This window comes from Cupressus sempervirens, chromosome 3 (genome assembly GCF_028749045.1).
Source record: "Cupressus sempervirens isolate cs-2001-9-10 chromosome 3, ASM2874904v1, whole genome shotgun sequence".
Lineage (NCBI taxonomy): Eukaryota > Viridiplantae > Streptophyta > Pinopsida > Cupressales > Cupressaceae > Cupressus > Cupressus sempervirens.
The window spans coordinates 945,785,129-945,803,361 of record NC_143120.1 but is presented as its reverse complement, the minus strand read 5'-3'; positions in this window follow the sequence as shown (position 1 = coordinate 945,803,361).

Below are 18,233 nucleotides of genomic sequence, written 5' to 3'. Positions count from 1 at the left end.
GACAGTGTATAAGTTTCAACCAAGGCAAAGTGTTTTTAAACAAGACATTGGGAAGCAATCAGTAGTCAAATACAATCCAATAGAGGGCAAAGCAACTTAAAGGGATGAGGGAGTCTTGACTTTTAGTCTATTTGAGCAAGTTTGGACATGTTTTGGACTCGATAACAAACATGCTTTATCCCTAGAAATAGAAAATGGTAGAGAAGGAAAAACCTTTTTCCCACATCTTATGCGCATGCGTGTACCTCACATAGCTATGTCATCCCCTAGAGGGTGCTTGTGTTTTTAGTATATTCAAAGGACTCAATAGTATATGCTAAGTGAGTGCCCTTGTGGTAGGTGACAAGCATGTATACCACCTTCAAACATCTAGTAGCATGCCTATGGTGAGTTCTACAGGAGTGATTCTTCCCCCTCCTTGCACAAAGATTATGCCTCCTTTCAAAGGTGGACTGGGTAGCTTCTAAATAAGAGGTTTTTACTTGGATTCTATTTGAATTAATCCTCAGTGGCTCTACAAGTGGAGTTGAGACTAGCAGCATACACCAACATCTGAAAGTGCACACATTTTCTTAGCAAGACTGGGGCTAGTGTTGGCCAGTGCAACAGATAGAGCCTCTCCTTGACATGCGATATCAAGAGTGAAGGAGAGGAAATTAATCTAGCTTTGGAGTCTTTCACTCTAGAAAGCTTCTTTATTAGAGTGAGTTGGAATCTCCAGTGAAAGGAGTGTGCTCACTTGGGTCATTCCTAGAGGTTGGATCACTCCAGTAGGCCCTCTAAAGGATTAACTTGGACTAGTGGTCTGGATTTAAGGGTTTGAGTTTTTGATTTACCCCAAGGCAAAGAGCATAATCCTCTACCTTATTTCCTTGCCCAAACACACATAACAAATTAATTTACCAACTTAGCTTAATCAATCTAGACATGTCCTTTCTCAAGATTTTGATTCCCTAAAAGGAAACTATTTTCCCTTCATAGAAAAGGACTCATACTAGAGAACCACCAAGCTTCTTGCCTTCTTTAGAATGTTGTCTTTCAAAAGCATCTAGGTTTTTGATTCACCCTTGGTCATGACTTCCAAGTGGTGAAGAGCATAATCCCCTATTCTTCTATCTTGCACCCTAGGACGTTCACAAGCCCTAATTAGTCTATGTTTTGAAAGCAAGAGAGAAAACACATTGTTTTGTGGGTTTTAAAAGTAGTCTTCATCAAATGTATAAATGAAAGCAAAAAATTAGTGCATTTTTAAGTGGGTTTTGTAAGGAATCTTCGATAAACATCCTATAGACAATAGTTAAGCTACAGAAAACCAGAGAAATAGAACAATAAAGATTCAGAGAAAAACACATTAGAAAATTTAAACAAACATGATGCTAAAAAGTGATAAAATTAAACTTGTTGTAGAATTTCATGAAAAATCTTGTGCAAGATCACGTGAAATCTTTCACTATCCTATGCAAGAAAATGAGGAGTCATGCGAAGACTTGTGCAATCAGGCACTTCTTCACGCAAGAACATTTTCAGACTTGTGCGAAACCTTTCAAATCTTCGCGTGAAAATTGGAGAATCTGTATGGAACAATACAAATAGAATGCTAAAATAATAGAAAAAAATGTATATGAGGCCAGAGAAATTGATTTTCTTGGCCCCACGATGGGTGGCAAAAATGTATATGTGTAAATGTGGCCTCTGTTTAACAGACACACTTCAACATGGTCCTTTTATGCAAATTCATCCTAGAATGAACATGAAATTGTTCACCCAAGAAGGGTCTTGCAAGATGACCTATTGCCTTATATCCAGAAGGATTTTACCTGCTTATGCTCTCAGATTTGAGGTATAGGTAATCAGAGGTATAGGTAATCAGACCATTCTAGAACGAAGGTTTTAAAGATTATTAATCTATATGAATGTGTAGGTAACCTAAATGATTATGAAATTAATCTAAGAACATATAAATAGAATTAACTAAATGAATGCATATTAATTCTAAATGATATTAATCTAAGAAAATGAGAGCTTTTATGAAAGTATTAAACTTAAATGAGTATGCAATTCAACAACGATTTGACAAAAATTCAGTTCAACCTCTCTTATGAGGAATTATGGGTCCCTTAAATAGAATCCTTGGAATCCATCAATGGTTGAGATCAACTCAAATTGACAGTCAGGATTAGACAAAATATTCAATTAGGATGGAAACTTCCTTGTGCAGGTGAAGTGAACCCTTTCAGATCTGAGTGTGATAAGTAGTTAATTGAACTTGTCATGGGTGTGAGATCAAGTTAACTAGATTGATTCTAATTTGAGAGATAGTTCACTCAGAGTTTCCATTTAGAATTGAAGAGAATATTTTGTAGATATTATTTAATTTAATAAGTGAGATGTGAACTCACAAGTACCTTTTTCATTTAATTGAATAATCACATTCAATTAATTAAAGTAGGCATAATTATTAAATTAAATATTTTAATTTCTTAGTACATTAGTCCTAGGATATAATTTAATTTAATTAAAGTATAGACACTTCAAATTAAATTAAATCTCAATCAAATAGATTTAATGTGGCTAATACGAGTCAATACTTAGGAATTAAATAGATATGATGATTAATGTAGATTTAGAGTTTTTTGCATTTAAAAATTAAGTCAAGTTGCGAGTAGTAGAATAAGAACTGCCTAATGACATAGGACTTAAGATTGATTGAAATAGACCAGAATTGGTGATCATGGCAATGAGCCAATTTTGGGGTATTACAGTGACAGGTAGCCTACTTGACATTTGAATATCTTGCACCCATAATGTTTCATGACTCACCACTTTGGGAGTGTTTAGTACACATGTCAAAGAACCTATGTTTTAGAATTCAAGTCATTTTAATATATTTTGACTAGGTTTTGAATCCCTCAAAATTAGTTGTTTATTGTTGTCAGGCTGATGCAAATTGTTCAAAATTCTAGGAGGCCCTATTTGACTAGTTGTAACTTTGACCCAGTTGACTAAATATTTGTTAAAAATCCTTTTTCATTACATTCTAAAGGTGAAAAACTAGTTATTTTTCAGATTTGATCTTATGATAAATCTCTTTGATCATTTTTCAAATGCAATTCCAAATGCAATTTCTAAAGTTTTATCGGTGTAAAAAAGTGCAGATTGATCAGTACCCCTATTCAGGATATCATAACTTTGAATTTGTGATAGGTGAGACCAAATGGATTGTACTATTGTGTTCTACTCTAAAAAATCTTTAAGTTTTCCATTTTACAAGTCTTGATGAATCCGTCTACACACTTTCCTAGGTTCATTCAGTTTGAGAAGATCAATTTTCTACTAGTATTCCTAGTTCTGGAAATCTAAGTACCCCACTTTGACCAATTCCTAAATGCATCTAGTTATTTGTCATGAGCCTAAATCACATAATTTCTCTCCTCATGATAGTGAACTAGTGCTCCAATTTTCATTCCCCCAAGTATATGTTTTTCCTATTTTTGAAGCCAAAACCAAACACATTTTATTGTTTTTTGACATGTTTTCTTGTAGGTAGTTTTGAGAAGGAAACTTTGATGGCCAATATCTTTTGACATAGGTGTCATCATGACACAAGATTTTGTAGGATAAGAGAATTTAGAATAAAGAATCAATATTTCAAAGCTTAGGGCCCAATTATCTATTCTAGTCAGTTTTCAAGGGCAGTCAGAGGACCCCTTGGCACAAAATTGACATGTTGCAGAAAGAGTTGAAATGATTTGTAAAAGTTAAATCAGTGATACAAATTTTTTTTAGTCAGCGTTGAATGATTTGTTGAGAAATTTGAAGGGGTCAATTGTTTCAGTTCATTTTTTTTTTAGCCAGACCTACCTTTAGGCCTGACTAATTCCGTCAAGTAGACAAGGTTTGGAATGTGTAAATGAAAGATGGGATTAAATGGGCAAATTGGTATGCTATCTATTAAGGAATAACAAGAAGAAAAAATGTATGTGAGGTAGGAATCAATACTAGCATTGAAGGAAATAATATGGTTGCTAAATTAACAAGGTCGAAGGATATAATTGACATAAAGTCCTATGTAGTTGTGGACTTTGAAGGGTGATAAGACTAGACAATATACACAAGAGAGAATACATTGATTTCTTTTAATAATGTTAGGGTTTCCAAAGATAAAAAGGAGGGAGTCTTGCTAGACCATTGGAGGAAGATGTAGTGGTAGTCGATGTTAGTTTTTTATGCCACTCCTAGTTATCTTTTCAATGTAGATTTGAAGTCAATCATAGCAGGTGGAAGAAGCATTTCTTGTTTATCTTTATGGAGATCTAACTAATGATGTCATTAATAGGATTGAGAGACATCTTAAATGGGCCAGTTTGCAACTCAAGTGAAACAATAATGTTAGATTTTATAAATTATTACAAATGGGAGAATGAAGCACCTCTTTTCCCTTAGCTTCACATGAGATTACTATTAATTTGTGCTCCCTTCACACCTTTCTTCTTTTAGGCATAGTGGTGGGAGGAAGCATTCCTAATTCTATTGTGAACATTTCTTCTTTATATGCCTTGGATCTCTAGAATCCCCAATGTTGATGCAATCATCCAACAAAGTAGCAAAGAAACCCATTGAGAATAGAGGTGGAAGTTGGAAATGATAGAACTCCTTTATTTTGTGTTATTAAAATTATTTGATGAATTTTGAAACTACAAATAAATTGAGAAAGAGCTGCCATGTGGAAAATCTCATATTGCCAAGGTAAAGATGTAGATGTTGAAACTATTCCCCATTGTAGTCATTTTTGACTTGTAGGTTGGAATGGAAGCAATGTGGTTTGGATGAAGGTTTATGCATTTTGCATGTCTAATGCCCTTCATTTTAAGCCCATTAAACTATCTTTCATGATCAGCTTTGCATGAAGATTGGTTCCTTTAATTAATTTGTAAAGTTTACATGCAGAGTATTCAGCATAAGTCATTACAATGGGAGAAAAGCATGAGAAAGAATGTGTGCATTTCAATTGCAATGATGGAAATGGTTGTATACCTTGATGAGAGTGATTAATCAACCTGGAGTCATCCTCATTTGAAGTAGCAGACCCATATCCCATAAGGATTTTTTTCCCATGGCAGAGCAGGTTGTTTTGTTTTATTTGGAGGGTTTTAGTCCCACATTCATCGATTAGTTGGTCTTTCTATTATTTTTAAGCAAAGAGATATGATAATTAAATGTCTTAAGTGTTAAATCTTAAAGACAAAGGCAATTTCTCAAGTGTGGGACCCAGTTTGATTCAAAAATAGAGTAAATTTTGAATAATACACATGGCACATTAGACGAACATTGCTATCTCACAAAACAAAGATGCTCAAATGTTAAGGAAAGAAAAAATGCAATAGCATAAAACATGGTGCTAGGTGATGGCATGTCAGCAAACTAGTCTATGCACTAGATCATGCCATGTGGTAGATCTAACACTTCTCACATTCTCTTAAAATAAATTTTCTTACTAGATAACCAATGTGAGAATGTGATGACCAATGAAATGATGACACGTGGCAGACTTTCAAAACCCAATGAGTAGTCCAATCAACCAATGAGGAAGTGCTACATAGTGATGGTGTGGTAGGGTGCCTAGTAGATGGTGATGTGGTAGTGATTGTATACAGAGGTCCAATCAAAGGGTGCCACATGGAACTTAGGTGGAAGTGACAATGCAAAATTCGACCAATGGTGAGGTGACACATGTTAGGGTTGGTCAAAGTAGTTTGACCCAAAATGCATAAATAGAGGGAAATTTATAAGTTTAGAAAATAATAAATTTTATTTTTTCTTTCTAGTTTCAACGTACATAGGCATTTTAAATAAAAAAAATTTAACCTAAAGTTTTAGCATTAGAAAGATTTAAATTTTTGCAAAAATAAATGCAATCCTAAGGGCCATATGATGGAGACAACAACCCAAGACCAAAATGAACACAACAAGAAAGAGAAATATTATTATCAACAAAAATTCGCTACTACATTCAGTACAAGGAAAACATACCCAATGGCATGCCTTATGGGCTTACAATAGTATGATTCTGGAGAAAAATCCTCCTCACGGTACCTTCTCTCCAACTCCATTAAGAACTGCCTTTACAATGCAATAAATGTTCTCAAATAGACCCCAATTGGTTTAGGGTTAGGAATAAATTCTAGAATATGCTAGTTGGCATCCACCACCAAAATAGAAGATTCTAGAAATCTTGATAGAAGTCAGTGTGAAATTAGAAGAATCCAAAAATGGTAGCCCAACTTCCGAGAGGCATAACTTTTGAACCAGGACTCTAATTGAAGAACCATTTACATTTCTAGAAATCTCTCAAAGCACTCTATATCCCTATTGATGTCTTTTCTCATCCCCCATCTTTTAGTCCCATGCAAGGCTGTTTAGTGCCTCAAACTTGACTTTGAAGCACTCTTAGGAGGTCTACAGGAAACTTAAAATTGCAATAACTTTCTAATCGTAAAGCCTTTTGACCTGATTCTTTTTTTGAAGCACTTTAAATTATAATTATAATAGTACCTCCAATTTACACCCTCTAACTCATAATAATTTTGGCTCAATTACAAAATAACCCATTTTTTGCATTTACACATATCCCAATGTGCTTAAAAACTCTAACCCAGAAAACTAATAGCAGAACTATGAGAGTTGGAACCTTTATTTGACCCAAATGGTAACTAGAAATAAAATGCATTAAATAGAAACTATCTCTAAGCTTATTTTTTAGGTGATATAGGATTTCCCTTACACCATTGGATGCTCTTGCATCACCAGACTAGGAGCTTGATTTTCAAACTAATATCCTAGGCATCTTTCGTATGCCAACATAGCACTATCATATACCATTGAAACTGGGAGAGAATGAACTTTTTGTATTTAAAGTTTTTTTTTTTGCACAGGAAGCCATGTATTCAAGTTATTCAGGATTTTGTACCAGGTGTCTATTTTTTAACCTCATTCAATTGAGGAAGTTTAGATCTAATTTTTGGCAAAATGGTGAATTGGGTGAATGCTAGAGGTAGTAGGGAGGCAGTTATGGATAAATTTTCTAACCTCTAAGTTAGTTTAGTGAAGGTTTTATCAGCATTTCAGATTCATATCTAATGTTTTTGTCAGGACAAGGGTTTCTCATCAATTTGAGGAGATATTTCAAGTTTGTTATACACAATGATGATAGTCTTTTCTGATTTTAGTTGTAGAGAGAAGAGAGATGCTTTACAACAGTAGGGAATGAAGATTCAAGTGGACACATGTCACTTCTAGATCAGATTTGGCTTCTTTTTCCTTTCCTATATCTTTTTCTTTCTCTGTCATTGTAGGGGTTCCAGTTTTGGAGAATTTTTCTCATGACTGTGTTACCATAGATGGTTCCAATTTTATGACTGTGATACCATATTTTTCAGTTTTCTTTGTATTTAAACAATAGTAACAAAGATTTATGTATAGTTCTCATATATTGAGTTGTTTCTTAGTTATTTACATGCATCTTAAGTGTATTGTTTCAAAGAGATGAATACAATGAACAACTAATTTCTTAGTTTCATTCTAATTTTTGTCTACTTCCTTTGTTATCTGCAATATTTTGTAGTTTAGGAACAAAGACAGTAAACCTATTTGCAAAACCTATTTGCAACAACTTAAAGTTGTATGTCTTATTAGGTTTTTCTATTGGAACAATGATCCAAGTAAATTCTTACTTACCTTCATAGGGTTACAAGTTTCATCTGAAAGATACTACATAAGTATGAGAGTTTTCATGAACATTGATGTTTGATTCACAAGGTGGTAGGATAGATCCAAGGTCCTGATACATGACATGTGTTAATGATTCCCAAGGATGTGTGTATGTAAGTTGTGGAATTTTCTAATAGATAAGGCACTGATTAGCTACAAGATCAATTTGTTCTCACTATTGCATATTTGGGGATTAGCTGAAATCAAATTCATAATCATCCATTTCCCTTTCCATTTAAGAGCTAAAAGGATGCCCTCACTCAGCTTGTGGATTTCATAGAATTTCAATTTTCTATTTCACATCTTTTTTATTTCATAAGTATTGCAGAAATAAGGGTTTTATATGCTTTTTTTAGATTCAAGTGTATGCTTTTGAAAAACTAGTACCATATAAAGAATCTGAGGTCCACCCACCTAGGTTTTGCAAAGCCTGAAGAGGAGAAAGAGATTAAAAAGCCTTATAGTTGGTTTTGGTATTTGAATATGTGCATTGATCATGGGAATTATTTTCCGCTAAGTGTACTTCTTCTTATTACTGGGTTTTTTAAAAAAAAATTAGGAGCCAATAGGCAAATCGTATAGCTAAGATTCTATGATCAGAGATAGAAAATTGTCTAATTATTAGACAATATAGTATCAGTACAGAGATAATTTTAATATTGTGAAGTCTACAGTGAGAATTAGCATATGTGAAGTTAAGGATAAGTAAACCAAAGTGCCATGCTGATATACCTAAGTACACAGATCATTACAATTGATGTTACAAGGTAAAACACTAGTAAAGGTAGAGAACAAGACAAAACAATATATATCAAAAAAGGGTTAATAATAGGTTAAGGAATTATTTTGGCCATGAAATAATTACTTAATTATTAGGTAACATCCTAGATGTTTACCCTAAGTTAGAATTGGATAATTTTGTATATAGCCAAACATGTGAAAGCATCAAGCCGACTGGATGAAGTTTTGTAAAAGAAGAGGCCAGATATCACTAGTTGCAAAGTATGTGAATGTGAATGTGAAGTTTATGGTGTATATGTGAACTAAGTATGTGACATGAAAAATTATGTGAAATATCTTCGATGTGAAATCTAAAGTAAGATTAGAGATATTTGAAGTACAACAATCAACAAATGAGAGGTTATTTTATCTATCTTGTTTAATTTAAATCACTAAATTGTATAATTGCATGCTTGGAAAGTGGGTTCTTCTTGCATACATATGTAATTGTAGTACCAATCCTAATAGGGTCAATATCCTTAACAAGACTCTTTTTCTTAGTGGAACATTTTGTGTGTACCATCTGCACTAGGCTTTTCCCTTGGCTAGGGTTTCCCTAGTTAACAAAATATGGTGTTGTGAGTTCTCTTTTTGTTTAGATTTATTTATTGTTCAGCATTATTGGTTTACTGTCATATGCATGTTGCAAATTAATTAATAATATGTAGTTGTGGGCAAAAGTTTGTAGAATACTAACTCACCTCCCCCCTGCATCTGAATATTATCTATTTCTAACAAGTAGTATCATAGAATAGTTACTCAGAAGAGGCTTAATAGCTTAAGTAAGATCTCTATGGATATGGAATAGTTAAAGAGGAATCTTGAAGAAGCCCTTGAGAAAATTTATTTTCTTATAAGAAAGAGACAACCTTAAAGAAAGGTATGAAAATGAAAAATATTACATTGGTAAACTGAAGGAAAAGATTGATTATCTCACATCTAGAGAACATCCTAAAGAGAAAACTAGTGATATAGATGGAGTAGCAACCCTTAAGAAAGAAAATGAGATTTTGAAATATGAATTGAAGATTGTAGAATAGAAGTTGAGTCTGAAGAAAGATGATGGCAAATTTAATTCATATTTGAAATCTAAGAATCTAGATCTAAGATCCCATCCAACTCAAGTAACATTTGAATTAAATTCTATCAAAATAGAGCATACAGAATTAGAAAAGTACAATATCATTGTAAAATGAGAGTTGATCTAGGATATGCAATAGTTAAAAAAGTTATATTCTCGTAGTGAGAAAATTGATAAACATTTATTCTATCAAAGATCTTATGATAAGAGAAGTCTCGGATATCTTATTTAAGAAAAATCAGAAAAGAAAAAATGAAGTCAAGAAGGAATTAGATCTAGTTGTTGAAACCCCTAAACTTAAGGAGAATGATTAGAATAGGATTGAATCATGAAAATCTATAGAAGTACCTAAATAAGTTGAAAAATTAAAATAATCTAAGAAATGTGATTAACCTAAAAAATAGAGAAATTTGAACCACCTAAAGAGGTTAGACATTAATTCAAAGGTGGATATTTTATATGCAATGAAGTTGGTCATGGTCATATGAAGAGAAATTGCATAGTTAAGTCTTTCAAGCCTATTACTAATTTCCATTGTTATAATTGTCATGGTTTTGGGCATAAAGAATTTGATTGTAAGAAATCCAAGTTTAATAGTAATAATAGAAATAGTAAGATGCTTAGGGATAGTAACCCTATAGGTAATGAAAGAAGAAGATCCCCAAGAAGATCCAATGATGAAGAAAGAGCTAATGAAACAAGAAGGAATCTTGTGTGTTATAAGTGTAACAACTTTGGAGACATTGCAAGGAATTGTAGAGTACCAAATATGAATGGACCTAATCAAAGAAGGAATACACCTATATGTCAGTTATGCAATAATTTTGGGCACATAGAAAGATTTTGTAGAATGGATAGAAGGAAATTCAACAGAAACCCAAACTATAGAAGGGATAGTAACAAGAATGACAAAAAAAGTGATAAAAGTAGCAATAATAATAAGAAGGAAGCACTTAAAGAGAATTTTGAAGAATTCAAGGAAGAATTTGTAAAGGAAAAGGATCTAGAATGTTCATATGTGGTTTCAGAAGAATGGTTTTTTGATGCACCTAATGGAAGATTGAAATCATCCATAGTGTGTAATTCATCTCATTTAAATTGAGCACCTTTTATCAAAGATAGAGTATCAGAAAGAAGGATTAGATGTTAAAAATTAGATTAGAAGTTGCAAAGTTATTTGAAGGTAGAAAAAATCATATGGAAGCTTGGGCTAAGAGAACAAATCATTTGGTCATCGAATGAAGGAGAATAAAAATAAACAAGTTCATTGGTTAAAAAGAACAACTTTTTATGAAATTTGATAGATGTGCAATCAATGTGAACTTCAATTTGAAAGATTTAAGGGATAAAAAAAAGATCATGAGTACCATTAAATTGTGTAAATAATTAAGGAACAATTCAAAGTGATTTGATAGCGAGAAAATGAGAATTTGAAGTGCTCATAGTGCAAAGAAAGAAAAGCACTAGTTACTCTAGGTATTTTACAAAGGTTTTTAAGTATTTGAATCGATTGAAATAGATAATCCTACTATTTTTGATGTAATTGAGAGGCAAAGGTATATATTTAATAATCATCCATTCATATCTTGAATAGATGGTCCCTTAGGAGTATTTTCATGAGTATTAGAAAACATCTTGCACGTAGAAGACATTAGATCATACATACATTGCAAGTTTGAGAGCATTGTAAGCAATGACATTCATAAGGATTTAGACCTATTGTTCCATGGATATTTATCATTGAAATAGGAGTTTTTACATTTGAAGGAACTAAACATAATGAATCATATGCTTTATATAGATTTTTATAATCATGAGTAAAGCATAATAATTCTAAGCTAAATTCATGCAGGAATGTTTTGGGTTAGAGATATGCCTATCATGATTGGGAATAAAATGATCCATAAGCTAATAGGATTGAGAAATGAGTGAAGAAATTCATTCAATGAGAATAATGTAAAGAAGATGGTGGAAACAATTCCAAAGATGAAATCAGATGGAAGGAACATGAGGATTGACCTCATTAAGAAAACTGATGTAAAAGTGCTCTGTTAGAAATAGGGATTACTAGGGGGGGTGAATCAATAATCTACAAAATTTAGTCACCAACTAGATTTTATTACTTACTTTAAACCATTCATAACAAAGCAATAAAATAAATTTGAATAGTAACAGTAACAATACACAAAGATAACTCATAACACCATATGTTGTTAACTAGGGAAACCCTGGCCAAGGGAAAACCTCGATGGGAATGATACTCACTAGATAATACTTATATATAAGTTCCTTGTTAGAGGATGGAACCTATTAGGAGTCTATGATAAAATTTAGTATAAGGAGTCCCTATTAGGAGACTTTGAATTCCCGTTAGGAGATTCCAACCCTATTAGGAGTTATAGTGTAATGTATGCAAGAAGAGCCCATTGCCAAAACATGAAATTTCAACTACAAGAAGAGCTCACTACTCAAAAAGTAATTTACTATTATTTTCCTTCCTTTTTTCATCTTTGATCTTTAGCTTGATCTCGGATCACCAGATCCAACTTCACATATATCGCTTTTGCAAAAGTTTGCTCACTTCACAATCTCACAAGATAACACTAATACAACAAGATTGCACACTTCTTTTTGAAAGAAGTCCTTTACATAAATACCATGCCTTTACATAAAATACTGCTAGATTGGCTAAGATCACAATTCACTTTTCCAATTTAGAGAAAACATCTAGGATGTCAGCCCTAATTGGACAAGTAATTGTTTTGCAACCAAAACAATTCTTTCCTTCAATTTCGTTGTCTTGCATCATCAAAACATGATTAACTCTATTCTGTATAATCCGTACAAACTTTTGAGGTTATACACATTGTAGCCAACATGTATACTATTAGAATTCTTTAGAATAACTGAGAGGGGAGGGGGGGGTGAATCAGTTATTCAAGGTCCAAATGCCCTAATAATACTTTTTCACAAATTATAGTGAATCCATAAAATTTTCATCCATTCAAGCTTAAATCAATCATCCTTAGCAAATTATAGTAAATCAACATGCAGAGATAAAACATGCAAGATCAACACATGACACAATGATTTACATGGAAACCCAATTTGGGAAAAACCACCAGTAACATGCTACTTGATTTTCACTCTTCTAAAGTGATGCCCTGTTAAAGGCTTACAACACACTGTTAAATGTGACCTTGTTAGAGGATTTCACCATACTGTTAGGAATGGGCCTGATCAAAGGAGTTTAGAACATTCACTTGGAATGTCACCCTATTAAAGGATTTACAACATGGTTGTTAAACCAACCTAAGTCCATAGGATTTAAACTAACTATTAAAATTTCTAGAAAGTAATAATAATGGCTTTTTGATCTGATACAACTTACAACATATCTTGCAGATTTCAGATCACACTTCAGCTCAATCCTTTGCTTGGATTTAGTCACTTCAGCTCTGATAGCTTGTCATCTCAAGCTTCATCTCCTTGAGTTTTCTTAGTCATCATACCAATGCAATCATATCTATGGTCATTTGTTGAAGCAGAGTAACTATTTTTTTTTTTTTTTTCTTTAGCACTTCCTTCAACACTTTATACTTTCATGCTTGACCTCTCCTCTCTCTTTGCTTCATGACCTTGTTATTCCTTAAATAGAAATAGAATTGCCTTTTGCCGCTCAATTCTACCTCTCCAACTTTAGGGTTTCAAATGGATTAGGTAGGATATAATGTATCTACCCCATATCTTGCTCTTTTCTAGAAACTTCATCTAGAGTCAAGATGTATTCTCCAAAAATGTTCTACATGGTGTTCTATGCCACCAGCTCATCACTCTTATCTTCTATTTAATTCACAGAATTCAAGATAACAACCTTGTCAGCTCAGATCTGATGAATCTTTGATTTTTGAAATAATGTAGTAACTCGGCACTATTGGTTTATTGATGCTCGGCATCTCTGTGTTACTCAGCACTTGTATTTGCTTGGCACTTGTTTTACTCGGCACTTATTTCTGCTCGGCACTTGTATTTGCTCGGCACTTATTTCTGCTCGGCACTTGTTTCTGCTCGGCATTTATTTCTGCTTGGCACTTATTTCTGCTCGACACTTGTTTCTACTCAGCACTTGTTTCTACTCGGCATCTGAAGTTCATTCGGCACTTGCTAAAGTTGAACTTGCTTGACTTCAACTAGGAATCTATTTGGCACTTACTAGCTTGCTCGGCTCTCTCTTTCTAATGAACTTAGTTCAGCTTTGCAAATGACTTAGCTAAAACCTTGCATCTTTGATATGTTTCAGTGTGCCCATTTTCTTGTGTCTTAGAGTATGTCATCAATACACTTTTTCATCAATGGCTTAGCTGATCCTTGTACTTCATTACAACATCATAACTTTAACCTTTCTCTAGGTGTTTTGGTTACATCTTATTGATTGCCCCCTCCTTGTCAATCAATCAATTGATAGTATTTGGATCACTAAAGCAATTGTCATTCTTGCAAGCAGCAAGTTTGACATCAACGACAAAGCAATGATTGAGAACATTCTTTACCAGTTCCATTACTTTTTATGTATGATCTCTTCAATCATTTCCAACAATCTCCCTCATGAGCTTTTTAATCATTTCCAACAATCTCCCTCTGCTTTTCAATCATTTCCAATAGTATACTATCTCCATGTTCACTTGTCATAATATGATGTCTACAACATGTTATAAACAAAATAATACACTGTTGTAAACCAAATTCTATACTTAGACAATTTTTTGATAACCAAATACTAAGTATCTTTATTTATGAGGTTTCCTATCAATATGTACATCATGTTTTTCCATTAAAGACAACAATTACATATCACAATTAGCCAATTGTCAACAATATCACCCTTTGGCATTGATGGCAACAAATAGGGAAATCTGGCTAAGTGACAAAAACTTAACTATCAAAATAAACATTACATCTATTACAAATTTAAATATATGCTTCCCCATACAATATACTTCATACTACACATGTATCTCTCCCAAAAATCTCATGTATACAATTTTCACATGAATCTCTCCCCCTTTGACATCAATGAAAAAGGTCAAAATATCAAGATTCAGTCCAAAACTATCAAAACTGTTTAAACTATTATCATCCCTTATGCTGTTGTTATCTTCATACAATCATCAAAAATGGTCTTTAGATTTCCCATACCTTTGTTCCATGTCTTTTTAGTAGATTCTACTGATGTGACAATTTCACATAATGCATATGATGTAATCTCAACTACATTGATATCTAAATACAAAAAGTTTGTATATGTGTCTTTGGCCTTGACACATTCCTCTAGCTACTTCTCAAAAAAAGATAACTTTAGAGCAATGGATTCTCTAAAATTAGATGTTCTATTCATTATCAGCTCTTTCTGAAGTTTCAATTTTTTGATCTCCCTATGAACATTGTCAAATTGACTCTCAATATCATCAAATTTTCTCGATGGGTGTTGTATTAGGTTGGATAAAGCCTCTAACTCATTAAACTTTGCCTCTATCTAACTATCCAAATCTTTAGTCAATTTGTAAGATAGGTACACTTAATAGACAAAGCTTTTCCTTCCTACTGACATTTCCAAAGTTCTTTTATGCATGTATCAAGATTGACTAAGTCATTCTTAATTTTTTGGTAGATGGTGCTAAACAAGTTAGAATCATGGGAAATTTGAGCCTTCACCTCTGCAACATTCAGTAGATTAGTAAACTCTTCATCAAAAAAATTTAGCACTACTTGTGCTCTTAGTTCAAGATCTGACTCAGTATGCTATACTGTCAAAGTACTATGTAATCTGTCAGTCACTTCAATTAGTGATCTCTACAAACTCTTAATAGTGTTAATCTTCTATAAAAGTTTAGATCAAGATGAAATTAGATCAGTCTGATGATCATCATCAATAGCTAAACTTGCAAGAGAGAGTTGAGTAAATGAACTAGATGGTTTAGTCTCATCCTCCCTTTGTTTCTTTGTTGCTTCCTTAGTTTCCTCTCTTCCTCTTCTTTCCTTTCCTTTTCCTCTCTTTATTTCTTCTCCTCTAATTTTTCCTCTCATCTTCTTTTTTTTTCTTTTTCTTTTCTTCTTTTGCAATCCTTCTCTTATCTTCATCTTCCTTTATTTTTCTATCTTCCTCAAGCAATTGTTGATTGGCTTCCTCTATCTTTTTCTTTTCAACTTCTATTAACCTTTCTCTTCCTCAATCTATTTCAAATTTTCTTCAACATCTTTAGTATTTGGTACATTTGGTTTGGAACTACCAAATGGATTGGTATCATCAATGTTGAGAGTAATATTGGTTTGATCAATCTTCATAGTGTCACCATTAACTAACACTTCTAAAGTTCTAGGAGCTGGAGGAGATGTTGCCTATAATTCTAACAACATCTTGATGATAGTTGTTGTTGTCTCCTTTGTCAATTTATCCTTCTCACCAACCATAAATAAGAATGGCCTCAACTTATTCGTTAAGTATGGTGTGAGGTTATTTAGCAATCTCTTAATTTCATCTTCATCATTAGTCTTGTGAATGGTCCTTATCATAGACTTCCAAAGTTCAAGGTCTTCTTCTCTTACTAGAGTTTTCTTCTCTATGAGTCTCTCATAGGCTTTCTAGTCAATATTCTTTTGATATCCTTCATAATTAGATCATTTGCAATGATATGTCTCACAATAGATATATCAATTTTGTTGGTCTAATTTTTCACAATGCAAAAATTATAGTAATATTTAGTGAAAAATCATTTGAGTCTTGAAATTTTGAAAGTTAGGGTTTTGTTCCTTGTATTTTTCAAATCTTTAGATTGCCCTAGTTTTTAAAACCCTCAAGAAATATTCTCAGAAAAATGTTTTTTGGTATATCTTTCACCTAAGGAAGGGCTTGCACAAGCATGAATTCATTATATTTTGTTTAATCTTACATGGTTGTGCTTAGCCTACAAATTTCTTAATCATTCTATTAGCAAATACCTCTGATAACACAAAGTCTTTATAATTGTTGTTCTTGTTTAGATCAACGAGTATCGCATGCTGCAATTTCAAGATGCAAGGTATTTAAATAATGTGGACATGAAAATTGGTGACACATAGCCTTCGCCTTACTAAATTTCTAGTGAACCGTAAAAGGAGTCATAAGTTGTCAGAAACTTTTGCAGGTTTGTCAATTCTTTTTGTGCATGTTCTGGATTTCCTGTGATGTCATTGGCTGAATTACCAATAGAGAATATGCCTTTATCACCAAGAAGTGTCAACCATTGATTTCATTTGAATCAAGGGCTAGCACTTTCCCACAAGAAGGAGATGCTCGTTAGATAAATAATATGGGGAAGCAAAAATCAGACAAGTGGCATAGTTTGACAAGATGGGCCCACCATTCTCAAAAATGATGATGAGATGTCCTCCGTGGTGTGTGTCATATGAGTTGGAATGGATGGAGGTACTTCATTTGTCACTACAGCCAACATGGCACTCAAATTGCCTAATTTTATAACCATTGATCTATCAGAGATTAAAGGCCAGCGCATGCCCACATTTTGAAAATGTACGAGAGATAAATAATGTAGGCAAGCAATTTTTTGACATGTGGCAAGGTGGGGTTGAATAGTTTTAATTGTATGTTGCAGTGTGCCACACTATAAAATGATTGTTGACATATACTGCCAGATGTGCCATTGAAGAAGTTTGACTGCTGAATGGAAGTGACGTCTTATCAGCCATAGATCTTTTAAAGATCTATGATTAATGCAATCCCACATTATGAAGCTACAAGTCAGATAAGAAAATTGGGTATGTGCCTTTGTGATGCATGTCACAGTGGGGCCAGATTATGGAAGAATGTTGAATCATGCCATATGGTCTACCACTTGTGCTTAGATGGAACTACTTATGATGTGGACGTGGAAAGTGTTAGAGATTAATGCAATAGTCAGATGAGTCAGAACACGTGGATTGAAAGTAGTCATTTCATTGGCCCAAGTGGATGATGTAAGCATAGAATACAGAGTTGTTTCTGGTTGTTGATCTTATCCTGATCAACGAAGGGCTCTTGCCCGCAATTTGAACTTGAGTGAAGTTTAAACAAAGCGAGAATGTGCCATGCAGACACGTGTCCATGGTGACATCAAAAATTTTAACTCAAAAGATCTTATCAGTGTCACCATTGATCTTTTGAAGATCAACGCCTGGTTCAAGCCCGCAATTTGAAAATGCTCATTAGATAAGAAAAGCGAGAATGGGCTAGCATGACATGTGGACTGAATGTTGTCAAGTACTTACTCGCTTAGAAGAAGATATGGGATTTGCTCACTTGGAATGTTTTTAGAAGGCACGAACTCATATGGAGGTTTCCTATTGGTCAGTACAATTGACTGGATTTTGTTCAAATGTGAATAGATCTGATCATTGATTTTGTCTTAATCAACAAGCGGCACTTCCCCGTAATTCTAAGGTGCAAGAAATTTAAGAAATGTAGGCAAGTGATATTGTGACACATGGCATAGTATGACATCATGGGCCCACCTTGCTCAGAAGTCACAGAGAATTTGTGATCACCATCAATCTAAATAAGATCTAGGGTTAG